At 36.3% G+C, this 16,073-nt stretch overlaps 1 pseudogene; it reads left to right on the top strand.

Moving 5' to 3' along the window:
* Positions 1-10,271: 10,271 nt before the first annotated feature.
* Positions 10,272-13,556, top strand: LOC113328577 (annotated as a pseudogene).
* The last annotated feature ends 2,517 nt before the right edge of the window (positions 13,557-16,073 follow it).

Genomic DNA, 16,073 nt, shown 5'->3' with positions numbered 1-16,073 from the left:
CTACTTCCTGAAGAACGAAGAAAAGACTCCCCAAGACAGTCGCAGAGAACTGTCATTTATCTACACTGACTGCGACAGCCCTTTGTAACAGTTATCTTCAAATCAACAACGTTTAATTTAAATCCGCAACACTTTCTTTGTAACAGTGGAACTGTAACATTTATTTATGTTGCGAATTTGCGCCTTTATTATTTTCACATCTTGTGAACACTCTTTGAGCGATGAATACATATTTTGAGTTGAGCATGTTTCCAACATGAGGAGTTAAATCCCATTGCTAAGGCGACAGAGGAAGTTATTTTTCCAATGAAAAAGTGGTATTTCTTAATTATTTAGTTTTGCAATTCTATTTATGATTATTTTTGTAGATTAAAAATTGATATAATGATTTTTGTTGAGCGATTGTTATTTCTATTGATGGAGCATGCTTAGCCTAGGGTTTTTGATGTCCCATGCTTTCAATTTACAATAGTTATTCCAAAAATCTACTTTTGCGAATCAAATTGAACATGTGAATTACATAATTAATTAATGAATTTAAATCACTTTGATATTGGTAATAGTGGGACCTTAGCCTCGGTACTCTCAATTATCTTGTTATCATTTTTGTTTAATTTTCTTTATTTTAGCAGTAGAAGTTAAATCTAAATCCATTTTATCACAAGTCTTAACGAACTTTTCTTACCACTATTACAACCGCATCACCCTCATGTAATACCTCCTTAACTATTTTAATAAAATTTAAGCTTCAAAATAAATAAATTAATTAAAAGTGAAAAAAAATGATACAAATGCCCGTTAATTAGTTTAATAAAATTTATGCTTCAAAATAAATAAATTAATTAAAAGTGAATAAAAATGATATAAAAGCCTTTAAGATCCCTTTGGTTAGAATCATTGTTTAATGCTTTAAGCTCTTGTAAGCTGTCGGATTACTCTAATCTATTGGGGCTTGGTTATTCATCAGCAAAGAAACTTCCGTCGAACTGAACTCATTTTTGAGCTGAAGAGGATCTTTGAATCCCTCAGAATCAAGTACCAACTTCTTTCTCAGCAAATTCGTGTCATCCAAACACCACAACCAGTGGAGATCCAACAATGTCGTTTCCCGGAGTTACCGACAAAGAGATGTAATTCCAATTTAATCATATATCTAGATAACCATTCTTCTATTATAATACAAAGTCGAAGAGTAAAATGAGGTCCACTAACAATGTTAAAAGTAGGAATTTTTCTTATCATTACCACAACCACATCACCCATTAACAACCGCATCACCCTTATATAATTGCCCGTTAATTAGTTAATAAAATTCATGCTTCAAAATAAATAAATAAGTTAAAATTGAATAAAAATGGTACAAAAATCTTTAAGATGAACGTGCAATCGGGGATATGAAAATTAATTGGGTGATATGATAATAGGACAAAATAGGAATGTAAATAGTAAATCAGAGTTACCCCTATCAATGTGTTTTAACTAATTCCTAATTTACCCCTCACTAATCATGTTTAGTGTTTAATTATAATTAGCTAAGTTAATACATTAGTTTGATAATGATTAATATAAATCATAATCACTTCACTTGGGTGAGAGTGAAAGGATTTGTTTTTAGGTAATCGGAATTCGGTTAAAATGAGTACTCCAATATACAAAATACCGACAAAACCAATGCCGACAAATGTTACAAAATGTACAGAAAATAGGTACTCCCAACTTACGGTGCCGGCACTGTAAGTTATTTATCGAGCATGCCGGCACCATTTTTCGGCATGGTCTTCATCACTTTCGGCATGGTCTTTATCACTTCCGGCATGGTCTTTATCACTTCCGGCATGGTCTTCATCACTAATACAATGCCAACAATGTAAAAAAAATCACTTCCGGCATGGTCTTCATCACTAGACTTTATTTGTTTTAAAGGGTATTTTAGTATTTCCGCCCTAAAAAATACCTGTTAGGAGGAACTATTGGACGAGGGTTCATCCATATCCCCTATTAGGCCAATATGTGATTTCAAAATTTAGGTCTCCTTAGATTACAATCAATTCGTCTTCGATTTATTTATTTTTCCCTTCCAATTCTTCATTTTTTCTTCTCTAGTTCCAAATTGGTTTTTTCCTATTTCTTTTCCCATTTGTTTTAGGTTTTTAGCCAGTATTCCTATCAATCCTTTCTCCCTTTTTCTTTTTCACCCAAATTTGTTGCTTCATGTTTCATTGTTGTTATTCGATAATCATAACCATGAACAAATTGCTATATCTAATCTTTATCTTTAGTTTTTTAATTTCCTTGTCCTACAGGGAAAGAGTTGTTGGAGCGAATGCTCGGCGGAGGCCTTCTCAGGTCAGTGACTCGGTTTCGAGTGAGTTAGTGGAGCTACAATACATTGTGTCTGTTTCCCTCCAAGGCGGTGAAGGTTTCACTAGCACAAGAAAGGAATCTATTGTGTCAAGTGAATACAACTACGATTGCTTAACCTCCAATGACTATTTAAGAATCACAATCATTTCCATTACTCAATGTATGTTTTTGAATATGATGTATAAAAAGGAAGCTTGCATCAGCCTCTCTTCTAGTGTCAGAGACAATAATTCTTCTTCTCTAGGTAATATCGACCCTTTACAACAAGTGTCAGATTCTTGCAATTTTTCTCTATATTTATTTGCAGACTCTGAAAACCTTAGATATCCTTATTATAAGGAAAAAAGATTGATCTTCTCACAAGTGGTTGTAAATCTAGTTTGCTGCTTCACTGAATCTCCATCAACACCTTAAACAATAATTATTCCCTGCAAAAATCCCTTGGTTACTTACACATGGCATTGAATTTTAGATATGTTTTTTCGCCGTGTACATCAATGAGATGGCTTATAAAAATCGAAGTTATCTCTTACTCTGTCAAACTTCTATTAGAAAAAAAAGATCACAAATTTAAAAAGCAGTAAAGCCTTTTTGTTTACTACTCACAAAAACCTCTCTTTCTCTATTCACTTTCTCACTGGGAAAATGTCAGATATCCCAACTGAAAATTACCTAGCCTATCTAAATGAAATCCTAGAAGATCGGGTTCAGCCTTTATCAAATTCTTTTAGGTACTATATTGAATTTCTTAAAACTGCTGCCAATTTAATTGATAAGGGTCTATATTCTAGAGTTATTGTTAAACTTTTCAAAGAAATTAAGAAATAAGATGATCCAAGGGGGCAGAAGATTGGAGAAATGTTGTTTGCTTTAAATAATGCTTGGACACCAACTGGTCGACTTATCATTCAGAAAACAGCGGATCCAAAAATCTTCATTCTCAGATTCTCAAATGCTAGTGACTTTGCAGCAACCATATATTCAATTCCTAACAGAGTTCATGGTAAACTTCTTACTATGCGCATGTGGAGTAGTTCCTCAAGAATTGAAGACATAGATTTTATAATCAAGATTTCTGGGTCAGTTTTGAGCTGAGAGGAGATCTGGTGGAGAAAGGGAATGTTGCAAAAAAAAAGTGGTTGAAAATATTGGAAAGGTTCTCACTCTAAATAAGTCATTGAGTGAAGGAGGGACCGATTACATGGGATTATGGATGACCATGTAGCACCCAAGTGCTCGAGTGAGCATGCACCAAAGTCTTTTGTTGATTAGTTGGTGAAAGAATGATCAAATGTTGGTTCAATCATTTATCAAAATAGTGCTCGTGTGAGCGTTAGGTAATAAAACCTAATTATGGAGAGATGAGGGACCGACCAAGAGGGCATGGAACCGGCCCTTGTGGTCGTGGGACCAGTTGATGGTCGTTTGAGTGAGTCCTAAGTTGTTTGGAGAGAGTTTGGACCTAATATGAGCGATTGATAGCAAATTAGGTCAAAATTATGAAAATGTATAGGACCGGCTTATTGCAAGCCTTAGGGTCGGCCTTGGTCAGTCAAGGTAGCATTCCATGTCACCATGATGTCCATGTCTCAGTCCTGAGAGTTTTGGTATTTTTTGGTGAGTGATTGAGCAATATTTTGGATTTTCAGAAGAGTTTGATCTTGACTGAAACTCTCAATTTTGCTCGAATGAGCAAGCAGAACTTTTTTCATGCTACTGATATTTTGAGAATATTAAAATAATGATATTTTAATTTTTGACGTGAGAAGCCTAGTTGGTCGAGTGACCATTTGACTTTTTGATTTTTTCATGATTTGAGCAATATTTGAGAAAATATTGAAAAACCAGGGTTTTCGCTCAAACGATAGAGTTCCATGAGATGATGGAAAATAATAATATGAGAAAATAATAAATTATGAGGTCTGGGACCGTCCACGGCTAAGGCATGGCCGTCCGGCTAGGTGGCCCGTCCCGTGACACCTTTCCCTATTTTTATTTGATAAAAGTATGGAGAAACTAAGAGTTTCGCTCAAACGAGGGAGTTTTCTCAAGTGAGGGAGTCTCCATGAGATGAGAGAAATAATTTATTAAAATAAAATAAAACAATGTGCCGACGTGGCCGATGGGCCCGACCCCATGCCTCTTGTTTATTTTATTTAATATTATTTTCCTTCATAAGTTGCTCGTTTGTCCATATTTTTGAATGATTGTTCGTAAGACTGGCAACGGATAAATATCCGCCGGATATTGGACATACCGATAAGGTTAAGGTTAAGGGTTAGCGGATATCCGATAACATCCGAGGGAACCCAAAAATTCCAATCCGATAAGGTTAAGGTTAAACTATCGGATATCGGATTTTTATCCGATAAAATCCGGTAACAGAAGTAAATGTTCAAATCAAGTACACCCCTAGGTTTCTCAAACAGAACCCATCACTAGACTACTCTTCTTCTTCACTTTTCATATCTTCACTGGATGAGTTATCTTTTCTTTGTCTAAGATCACAAAAGAAATCCGCCAAAACAAATTCATAATCAGGCATCTTCTCATACCCAGGGGCATAATTAATGTCAAAAACGAGATAATAATTACTAGCTCTTGAATTCATCTTCAGTTGTGGTAGTATATATCGAAGTATTAGAAAAATAAGATGTTGCGGTTGGAGTAGGAGAACATAGAGATGAAAACGACGTTGATGGTGATAATGAGGGTGATGTTGCTGTTGGTGACGGAGATGATATGGAATTATTGAAGTTTTCCATTGTTGCAGCTTTAGTAGCAGCAACTTGGATATCACGAGGTGATTTAGAAGCTGGATGAGGTAATGAAGAAGCGAGTGTTAATCAGATGCAGTCCCGAGGTAATGAATCCCTAATGACAGGGCGAAAAATAATACGTAGGGGTAGGAAATTACAAGTACACCCTTAAGATATCGGATGTCGGATATTAACCTAACGAAAGCAACCTATTCCGATAGGGTTAAGAGGAAAATCCGATAGAATATTTGATTCCGATATCCGATATGTCGGATTAAATCCTATAGGATGCCGGATTTTCGGAAACGGATACCGGACTTCGGATATCCGTTTCCAACCCTAATTGTTCGTGCATTCGGGTGCTCGTTCGTGCCTTATTGTCAAGTACACTTGCACCATTTTCTCGGGACTTACTCGGTGATGGCTCAGACGCCCGATTGTTGAATATTTATTACTAATTCATGAAATTCAGATGGGTATAATCCATGAAACGGAGTAATAAAATGATTTGAGCATCTATTACTAATCCATGAAATCCAACCGGGGAATTCATGGAACGGAGTAATGAGATAAAATGGTTATCTATTACTAATCCATAGAATCAGCTGTGGATCAGCCATGGAACAGAGAAATGAGATAAAATAGATTATTTTCTAGGAATTCAGTTGGCGAATGACACGCTAAAATTAATCTATTTGCAGAATCAATATGAGATAGTTGAAGCATCATATTCGTTCTGAGGGGGTGTATAGTCAGGGAACAACGAGCGACGTGACGCCCTGTAAGCGTTAAGCTCTCTAACAAACAATTATGTCTAAAGAACCGCCTGATTCTATACATGATCTCTCTACATAGTCAGGGAACAACGTGCAACATGATGTCCTGAAGGCGTTAAGCTCTCTAACAAACAATTATGTCTAGAGAACCGCCCAATCATTAAGATTCTATGTTGAGGTGGGTCTCTCTATGTAGTCATGGAACAACGTGCAACGTGATTTCCTGAAGGCGTTAAGCTCTCTAACAAACATTTATGTCTAGAGAACCGTCGAATCATTCGATTCTATGTAGAGGTGATGAAATGTGTGAAGCATCGAACGCTCAGCTGAGAGGCCTTTCGAGAAACATATTCATCATAGATCTGAGAGGAATGCTCACTCAGTCAGAGATCGTGAAACGGTTCACTAATCATAAAATATGGATCGTCACATGCGTTCCTGAAGTCGGGTCAGAAACATGCAGTATCATGATTTTACGATTTTGGCTCTTGTTGAAAATCCACCATCAACAACGAGTCCAAGAAAAAATTAGAAAATTTACACGATGATTTAAATTCTTGGTATACCATAGAAAAAATGTATTGGGGACAACACGTAAAGGATAAATGGATAAAAGAAAATGATCACCAAAATGCTTCAGAAAGGAAAAGAATAAATAGCGGCTACGCTCTTAGGGAAGAAAGTGGGCTGTGGATTGAGGGTCAGGACAATTTACATAAATTAGTAACTGATCATTTTAAAAACATTTATCAGACAAATGACAATGATATTGATCCGATTTTTAGCAGAATTTTGAAACCTAAGATTAACCAGAATGATAATGCTAGTCTCTGTAGTACCCCTGATGAAGATGAAATTAAAGAGGCGCTTTTCAATATGAATTCTTGGGGGGAGCCTGGTCCGGATGGTTTTCCATTGGGTTTTTATCAAAATCATTGGAATGAACTAAAAACGAATATCATCACCTGGGTTCAGCAGGTCTTTGGAGAAAAAAATAAATAAACAAGAAATAAATCACACTTTTATATCCCGATTCCAAAAAGTAAAGCACCAAAAAACCCCAGTTACTTTAGACCTATTAGTTTAAGTAATGCTTTGTACAAGATAATAGCTAAAATTCTAGCAAATAGGATTAAGCCTCACTTAGACAAGCTCATATCTCAAAACCAGTCAGCTTTTGTTCCCAAGAGACAGATAACTGACAAAAATTATAGTTGCACATGAGATTCTATATACAATGAAAACTAGTAAAAGGAAAAATGGGTTTATGGCCTTAAAACTTGATCTTTCTAAAGCTTTCGACAGACTTGAATGAAATTTTATTATAAAAATTTAGATTGTCTGGGCTTCTCAAATGTTTTCTGTGATCTTATTTATGCTTGTATCTCGTATGTTTCCTATGCTGTCTTAGTTAATGGCATCCCAGGTGAAACTTTCTTCCCTACTAGGGGGATCAGCCAAGGAGATCCTTTATCTCCTGCCATCTTTATAATTTGCATGAATGCTTTATCTTCTCTCTTACTTCATGTTGAAACTCAGGAAAATTAGCGGTATTAAAGTTACAAAGCAAAGTCCTTCTCACATTTGTTTTTTGCAGACGACTCATTCATTTTCTCTTATGCTAGTATTTCTCAGGCTCATAATATTTTATACATTCTCAAAAAATTTAGTACTTCTTTAGGTCAGCTCATAAATCATCAGAAATATGGTATTTACTTTAGCAAAAAAGTTCAGAATAAACATTGTAAAATTTTAGCTATGATCCTTAAGGTTAGTAGAATCACCAAAACTAACTCTTACCTTGGCACTCCTCTATTTTTTTTAATAGGACTAAGTCTTTTAACTATCAAAATATGCTAGATAGAGTGTATAATAAAATTCAGAGTTGGAAAGCAAAATTTCTGTCACAAGCTGGTAGGACTACACTCATTAAATCTGTCACTAGTGCCATGCCAATGTTTCAGATGATGTGTTTCTCTTTACCAAAGAAAACTCTTGATAGACTAGACGCTCTTCAAAGAGATTTTTGGTGGAAAAAAACTAGGAATAATAAAGGTTTATATATAAAGGCTTGAGATGCTATGTGTATAAGTAAAGATAGTGGTGGTTTAGGGATTAGGAACCCTCGTAAATTTAATTTAGACTTTCTCGCTAGGTTAGATTGGAGGCTAATAAATAATCCTGATAAGCTTTGGTGCAAAATTCTAAAATGCAAATATTTCCCCAAAACAGAACCTTTAAGGTACAAGAAAATGAGTAACAAATCTTGGGTCCGGGCTAGCATTTGTAAAGGTATAGACATTATAAAAGAAAACCATAATTGGGAAATAGGTAATGGTGAAAACATTAATATCTGGACAGATAAATGACTTATAGATGGTGAAATCCCAAAACCTAGGAATGCTTTGATTAATAATACTTACAATAAGGTCTTTGATCTGATTAACTCTCAAGGAACTTGGAATGATAGTATTCTAAACTGTTTTTTTTGATGATAATTCTATTCAGAAAATTAAAATGATGGAACCTAATAATGTGAACAACAAGGATAGCCCTAAATGGATTGGTACTCTAGATGGAGAAGTCACAGTAAAATCTGCTTGCAACTACCTATGTAATAGGAATCATATGGATGTTAGAGTAGAATGGTTAGACATCTGGAAGCCTAAGGTTATACATAGTGTGCAACTCTTTATGTGGAAATCATTTAGTGAATGTCCGCCAGTCAGGGAAAGGTTAGGAAGACATATTCCTATAGACACTCAATGTGCTCTATGTAATAAGCTTACCAGTGAAACAACTGACCATATTTTTCTTGAATGTTATTTCTCTGAAGCTGTCTGGAGAGGTTTGTCTTTTTCACATGTCTTTTATAAAAGAAACAATCTTGATTTTAAAAAGTGGTGTGTTATGTGGCTAAAAGATAAGGATAATATAGATGTTTATGCTTATATTCTTTGGTTTATATGGAAATATAGATGCAGAGTAGTCTTTGATGGTATCAAACCTAATCCCATAGATCTGATAAAAAACATTAGAAAGGACCTAAACTACTTTCAAGTTTCCAAGCTGAATGGTCATACAAACCAAAATTCTAAATTTAAAAAAACTTGTGATTGTTCTCATCCAGGGTGTAAGACTGGGACTACAAGGAGTTTTAGTAATCTTAATTACATCATGTTTGATGCTGCTTTCGATAAACTTTCAAAGAACTTTGCTTTTGCTCTGGTTTTATTTGATAAATCTGGTGTTATTCGTGACTTTGCAGGAGGCTCAGAGAAGTGCTAAACTCTGATGAAGCAGAAGCTAGAGCTTGCAGGGAAGCCACTAGATTGGCTAGAAGCTCAGGACTAGACGATATTATCTTCCTTAATGACAATCTTAGCGTTATCAATGGCATGAAGAAAAGATTTTTTGCTGCAAATTGGAGGTGTAAAACTTTCATACAGAAAGCTCTGGACATCAACAATTCTTTTGCTTCTTCTATGTTAATAGAGATTATAACTCTATCGTGGACAAAATAGCTAAAAGTATTAAGGCTAAGTCCTATGGGTGCTAATCTAGTAGCTAGATTAGCAATCCACATCAGCTAGGGCAACCTCCTAAGTCCTATGAGAGTGCTAATCTAGCAGCTAGATTAGCACTCCACGTCATCTGGGACCACTGTCCAACGCTGTTTGGTTCAGAACTTTAAATCTCAGCCGTTAGATCAGAAAATTAATCTCCCAGCGCTGAACCAATCAACGTAAAGGTCACTTTTTGAGCGTTGAACCATTCAGCGCTTCAATCTCGCTGCTAGTTCAACTGCGAGCAAATGCTAGGAGAGAGAACTAGTGCTAACAAATAGGCCACACTTTTTTTGAACTGAAACAATTTTCTGTTAATCTAGCAGCTCAATCTAACGGGGCTTGGCTCTCGAGTTAAGTGTTGCAATTCAAAAAAAAAGTTTGGCATAAAAGTTAACACTAGTTCTCTCTCCTAGCATGTGCTTGCAGTTGAATTAGCAGCGAGATTGAAGCACTGAATGGTTCAGCGCCACAAAAATCACCTTTATGCTGAATGGTTCAGCGCTCACAAAAATCACACAGATCACAAAAATCACAAAATTTGATCTTTCGGCTGAAATTGGTTGCGCTGAACCAAACAGTGTTGCGCAGTGGTCATAGCTGATGTGGGCTTCTAATCTAGCTGCTAGATTAGCATTTCCATAGGACTTAGGAAGTAGTCCTGACTGACGTGGACTGCTAATCTAGCTGCTAGATTAGCACCCATAGGACCAAGCCTCAAGAGGTCCCATGTGCCGGCTATGCTACAGTAGACTAGAGTCATATAACAAGCAAAACAGGCGTGGTTTGATATGGCTCCAAAACAGCATTGAATGGGAACTGATAGACTGTGCCCAACTACAAAGCAGTACAGCCGTTCTTCATTTCAGTTCATCTCAGAAAAATTACTGCTGAAGAAGGGTATCTCGCTTTCAAATTGTCCAGGTTTTCTCAAGATGTTCTTGTCACTGCGTTTATCTTCACAGTTCATTACCATAGATAGACAAACCCTAAATAATTCACCCTTTCTCATGAATCTCATCCCTTTTCCTAGAAATTGTTCTATCTTACCACGGAGATGCCCTAGAAATCATTCTTTTTGTACCAAATCACTGGTACAATCAAACCAAGATACATTCCCTTTATCAGGTACTTATATATTTTCATTTATCTATTTGTTCTTTTTTGATTTTTAGGGATAATTCAAGGGTTTAATGGTATTTAAGTATGGGAAGAAGAGAATTGATTGTTGTAATGAACTCATTATTTAAGGATTGGAGGATGCTTTGATGGGATATATCACTGGCAAGAAGAAAGCAACAGAGCTGGCTCACTTGTAGGTACTTTTCATTTACTTATTTCCTGAATCATGAGTGTAATGCTTCTTCTCTTTAGACCACCAGGATAGGAAGATTATATAAGACATCAACTGCTGTTGGGAAAAATCAAATATATAAAATGATTGTTGGTTACTGTCTCTGGTTTTCTGCTGACATGCCTTTTGCAATGTCCACTAGCTCATTCAAGGATTGTAGGACAGGTCCATTATAGTTCAGCCCTTTCCCAAACCCTTCTTATATGAAATTTAAAGAACTGAGGAAATTTGCTGGAATTGGATTTTCTTAACCTTTTCCCACTTAAGGGATCCATAAGTTAGGTCTTATATGTAGCTTATTATTATTAAAGACAGAGAGTACACAAACTCTTGTTGTTCATGGGCAGCAACATAAATTTAGTTCAAGGGTTATAGAGAATTGGTGCTTCGGGTTTCCATTGCATCAATTTTGAGGACATATATCTAGGGTTGTGTATCCTATACGATACTGACGCTCTAAGTGATAGAGATACGGTGCTGTTGTTAACTTCTTCATGGAGCAAGTTGCTCTGCTCCATCGAGTATAATCTGATACTTACTCTGAGTTGGCATTGGGCTATTACCAATCTGTGCTTCTTATGAGATTATCCCATGTTGATTATTATAGAAATAAAACCCATTGCTGCTGTCGACTTATTGATCTTTTGTCCTTATTACTCTTTTAAGGATATGGCAACGTATTGTTCAAAAAGGGGATAATGTGGTTGATGCCACTTGTGGAAATGGTTATGATACATTGGCACTGCTCAAAATGGTAGCTGATGAATCAGGCAAGGGTCGTGTTTCTGGGATGGACATTCAGAGTTGCGCTTTGGAGAATACATCCTCCTTGCTAGATGAATCACTGAACGCTAATGAGGTACAGTCAGAACTGTTTGATTATCATGTCTAGTGAATACAACTTCTGCTTCCTTTTTTTTTTTCTTCCTATTCTTCTTTATGTTATTTGGTAGGATGGCAGAGTGAATAATATTGTAGTCTTTGTCATGGAGGCCTAAAAGTAAAGCTATCGTAAAAAGATTTATTTTGTCAGTAAAAGTGCATGATTTCTTCTGAATGATCTTATTCTATGCGTGCTGTAGGTATTGTCATTCTTGTTAACTTGGATTGTACGTATGATGTATCACTCCCCTGTAGTTTGATGCCTCTTTGGCCATTTCATGCAGAGAGAACTTGTTGAGCTCTTCCATCTTTGTCATAGTAGAATGGAGGATGTTATTCCAGAGGGCATCTTTCTGAGGTAAGATTTCCAAACTGAAGTCTGTCCATGTGATAGCTTGTACAATTCATGTGATAGCTTGTACAATTCATGTGATAGCTTGTACAACCCAATAAGTACTGTAATCACTAATCATACACTTGCACTTGAATAATTTCTTTCGCATGGTTAAGGTATAACTTTGTATGCTTGGTACAAGTGAAGTGTCCATCAACTGGGATCATGCCACCAGCAGTTTAAGCTTGAAAACCCACAATCTATTAATTTCAGATACCCCTCTAGGAAAATAAAAAACATTGAACCTGTTACCAACTTCAAAGAACGAAGGGATGTTGGCGGGGTTAGGTATGGTTGGAGAGATCAGGGAGGAAAAAAAAAGAAATTTATATAAACAAGTAAGCTACATAGGTTGGTAAAATGACCACGTATTATTCGGTGAACCGATTTGATTGGTTAGATCTTCACTTAGATGTTGGGCGATTTAGTAATCACTAGCAGACTGCTCCTATTGAAGGTACATATAGATCAAATTGATTCTGCTCGTTCAGGAAACTAAGTTTGCTTAAGGCTAACCAACTTTATCATTGCCATTGGTTTCAGGCTTGTTGTTTTCAACTTGGGTTACCTTCCAGGAGGTGACAAATCCGATAATTACAGTGCCAGAAAAGACATCACAAGCTTTGGAATCTGCATGTAGGCTAATGGGACCTGGTGGACTTATCAGCGTCATGGTTTACGTCGGACATCCTGGTGGAAGGTAATAGTTCTGCTACAGATATATGGTGTATCTTTTTTCATAGCATTGTTAGCTCACATGGCAAAGCACACCCGTGTTGATTTTGTTGCCCTCTGGACTTGCTTAAGTCCACAAGTAAATCCAGGTAGAGGGTCAATGGTTTTTTTTTTCAAATGTAAATTGGCTATTATTTGTGGAATAAAGTAAGAAGGGGCCATGTTAAGGTGACTGACCTCATTGCTGATCATGTCTTAGCACCTTAATTGTTGATCAATAAAACATATCTTGATATTTTACTTTTGAAACCTCCCAATTCAACCTTCCTTCACCGTTGAGGACTTTCTGATCTGTATGTTAGCAAGGCCTTGCCCAACTTCCATACTTGCAGAAACAACTAACTTGCTGAAACAATAACTTGAGGGTTGCCACTATGTTCATTTTTGCTTTTACACAAGCTAACATATTTCTTCTTGCTTCCAAATTTTGGGGACACTATTTCTTATGCTAAAATATGAATACCATTCATGTTTGTTCTCAGGGAGGAGTACGAGACAATCCAATCCTTTGCTTCTGGATTACCATCCGAGAGTTGGGTTTGCTGTAAGTTTGAAATGTTAAATCGACCACTGGCGCCAGTTCTTGTATTGTTATTTAAGAAATGAATATATGTTTCCTGTATGCTATATTCATATAAAAAGAAAAACAGGGTCTTATAAGCATCACTTTGATCCGCATATGAAACCGATCCCTGGTTAATATGTTTCCTTTTTACAGTACTTGCACATATTTGTGTTTGGAGCATGTATAGGTTCTTATTTCTTTATTCAACATTCCCCTAGATTTAGTAATAACATTTCATACTGTCTTCTGTAGTTGTACGCTTAGTTTTATTATGTGCAAAATCCAGTAGTGTGGTGCAATTTCTTAAGTTTTAGGGAGTATATGACTGGTTAGTTACTTCAGTTATCTGGTGTCATGTAAGCTTGGGGACTACAAGTTCGTTGTCACGTAAGATTTGCAGCTCGGGTGCAACAACAAACAAAATCACAGACAGGTTTAGTTAGAATGTTTCGCTTATGATGTTGAATGATTCAGCACGTTTGATCATGCTCTTCATACATACCACACATGTTTGTGGTTCCTTACATGCTCCCTTGCTTCTCTTTTGGTACATTTTGGAGTCCATGTATACATTTTTAATTCAAGGGAGGTTGTTCCAATTGAAATTCGTTATATCTCTGAGCATGCACTTGTTTATCTCCTTTTCTGTCTTATCTTTTTCTTTTATCCTCTTTCTTTTCTTGATGCTGTCTGACATATCTTAATTCCACTTTGTGAAAACAATTCTCGCTTAAAAAAAAAATTAACTTTACATTTGATTACAGCCAATACATGGTTAAAAAAAAAGCTGTCATGAATTTATCAGGAACCTGATCTAACCTCACCACCATACACCAGTGAGTTGTGTCGAGAAATTCTTCACCTGAGATCGGGGTTCCCCTGAATTCCTTTTTGTCACAGCATGAAACCAATCCAAAACCAAATCTGCCCATTTTACGCATCTATTGTCTTTACTGAGGTTACGTAGAGGATGACAATTTGATAAAACATTAATGGTCCAACTATGAACTATCACCCTCCTTTTATCTTTCTCCATATTACAGACAGTTGGAGTTGTTTCTGGATGTAGGGCAACTCCAGATTTCAAGACATCCCAATCCTTCTCAACTAAAAATTAGCCCCAGCCGATAACTGCATTTCACTATGTTATTACACCATCTAAACCAGTGGCATTTTGTTTTCTTCTCGAATCAATAAGATGCAGTTGGGACTTGAGAGGTGATTACTGTAGTAACTTAAAGACAAAGGGCATAAAGGTAATTTGGAATGTAAAGGTATAAATGTAATAAGAAATCTATCACCTCACTTATGTCCAATACCTACCTCCTTTTTACAGAAGTCATTAAGAAAACCAGTCAGTCCACTCCCTAGTTAGTAAGTTCGCGAATGATTCGCGAATCATTCGCGAATTTTTCCGTATCACGAATTTTACCGTTTTATTCGCGTACGTTTGCAATTCCGAACCCAAGTCGCGTATTATGTGGCATTCCCGGATTATTCGCGAATCGTTCACGAATTTTACGTATCCCGAATGATACGTCCGCTTAATTCGCCATAAATTCTTTAGCTTTTACTTTTCAAAGACTCCATTTTTTGGGATTTACTGCCTCCCGAGCATACACGACCGAATATTAGACGTGTTGTAATTTTTATGAAACAAAAACGACTGAAGAGATTTGAAGGTGAGGTGAGAGAGATCTCAAACTCACTAACCAAGCATCTAAACCACCATACGACGTCCTCTTAGATAACTAATGTTGTATCTATTATTAATATCATCATATTAAGTTTATTTTTCCTTTAAGTAACTCACACATGTGCATAAAAATTGGTCTATGACCTTATAAATACAAATTATTTGTTATATATAGATACCGAATTTTCAGAGCCGAACTCACATTTATAAATCGAATTATACACGTACGTATGCTGTTCCGAATTACTGACGAATCACGTCCCGTTGACCGAATTTTGGACCGAATCTGGATTTTACAAAACCGTATAATACTCGTACGTTTGCCGTTCCGTACGTTTGCCGAATCCCGAATTGCTAACTAGGGTCCACTCTACTGTAGGCTCTATCCCACCACGTGGCATAGTGCGTACTGCACCACCACCCGAAAAAAAAGCGTTATTTCCTAAAAGCGCAGTTTAGTAAAGTCTTTGAGAAAAATTAAAGATTCTTTTATTTTTCTGTGTTGTTTTTGGAGGGTAAATCGCATTTACTGATTAAAAAAAGTGAAAACTACAGCCACACCCATTTTCTCACCTTCCACCACTGTCAAATCCACGTGTGTAAAAGTTCACACGCGCACCCAAAATCGGCGTATAAATTCTGCCGAAACCCAAAATTTTCAAAATTCAGTTTTCTTTTTATTTTATTTCCAAGTTTAACCTCACTTTATGTTTTAAGATTTTGTATTGAGATTTTGTTCTGAGAGATTGAGATAGAGTCGGAGCGAGAGCTGAAGTATTGAATTATCGAGAGTTGCGAAGGAGCTGATTGAGAGATTCAATTTACTCAGCAAAGATAATCTGAAATTCAAGCTCAGGTTCGTTCGTTTTATCTTTGATTCTGATCTTGTTTAATCTTGATTCGATTCTAGGTTTTAGTTTCTTTAAGATTATGATCTATTATTTTAAGTTACAGAGTTTAATTTAGGTTTTCGAATGGATTT

This window comes from Papaver somniferum, chromosome 1, assembly GCF_003573695.1.
Source record: "Papaver somniferum cultivar HN1 chromosome 1, ASM357369v1, whole genome shotgun sequence".
In the NCBI taxonomy this organism is placed as follows: Eukaryota; Viridiplantae; Streptophyta; class Magnoliopsida; order Ranunculales; family Papaveraceae; genus Papaver; species Papaver somniferum.
This window is presented reverse-complemented; position numbering and strand designations above follow the sequence as displayed.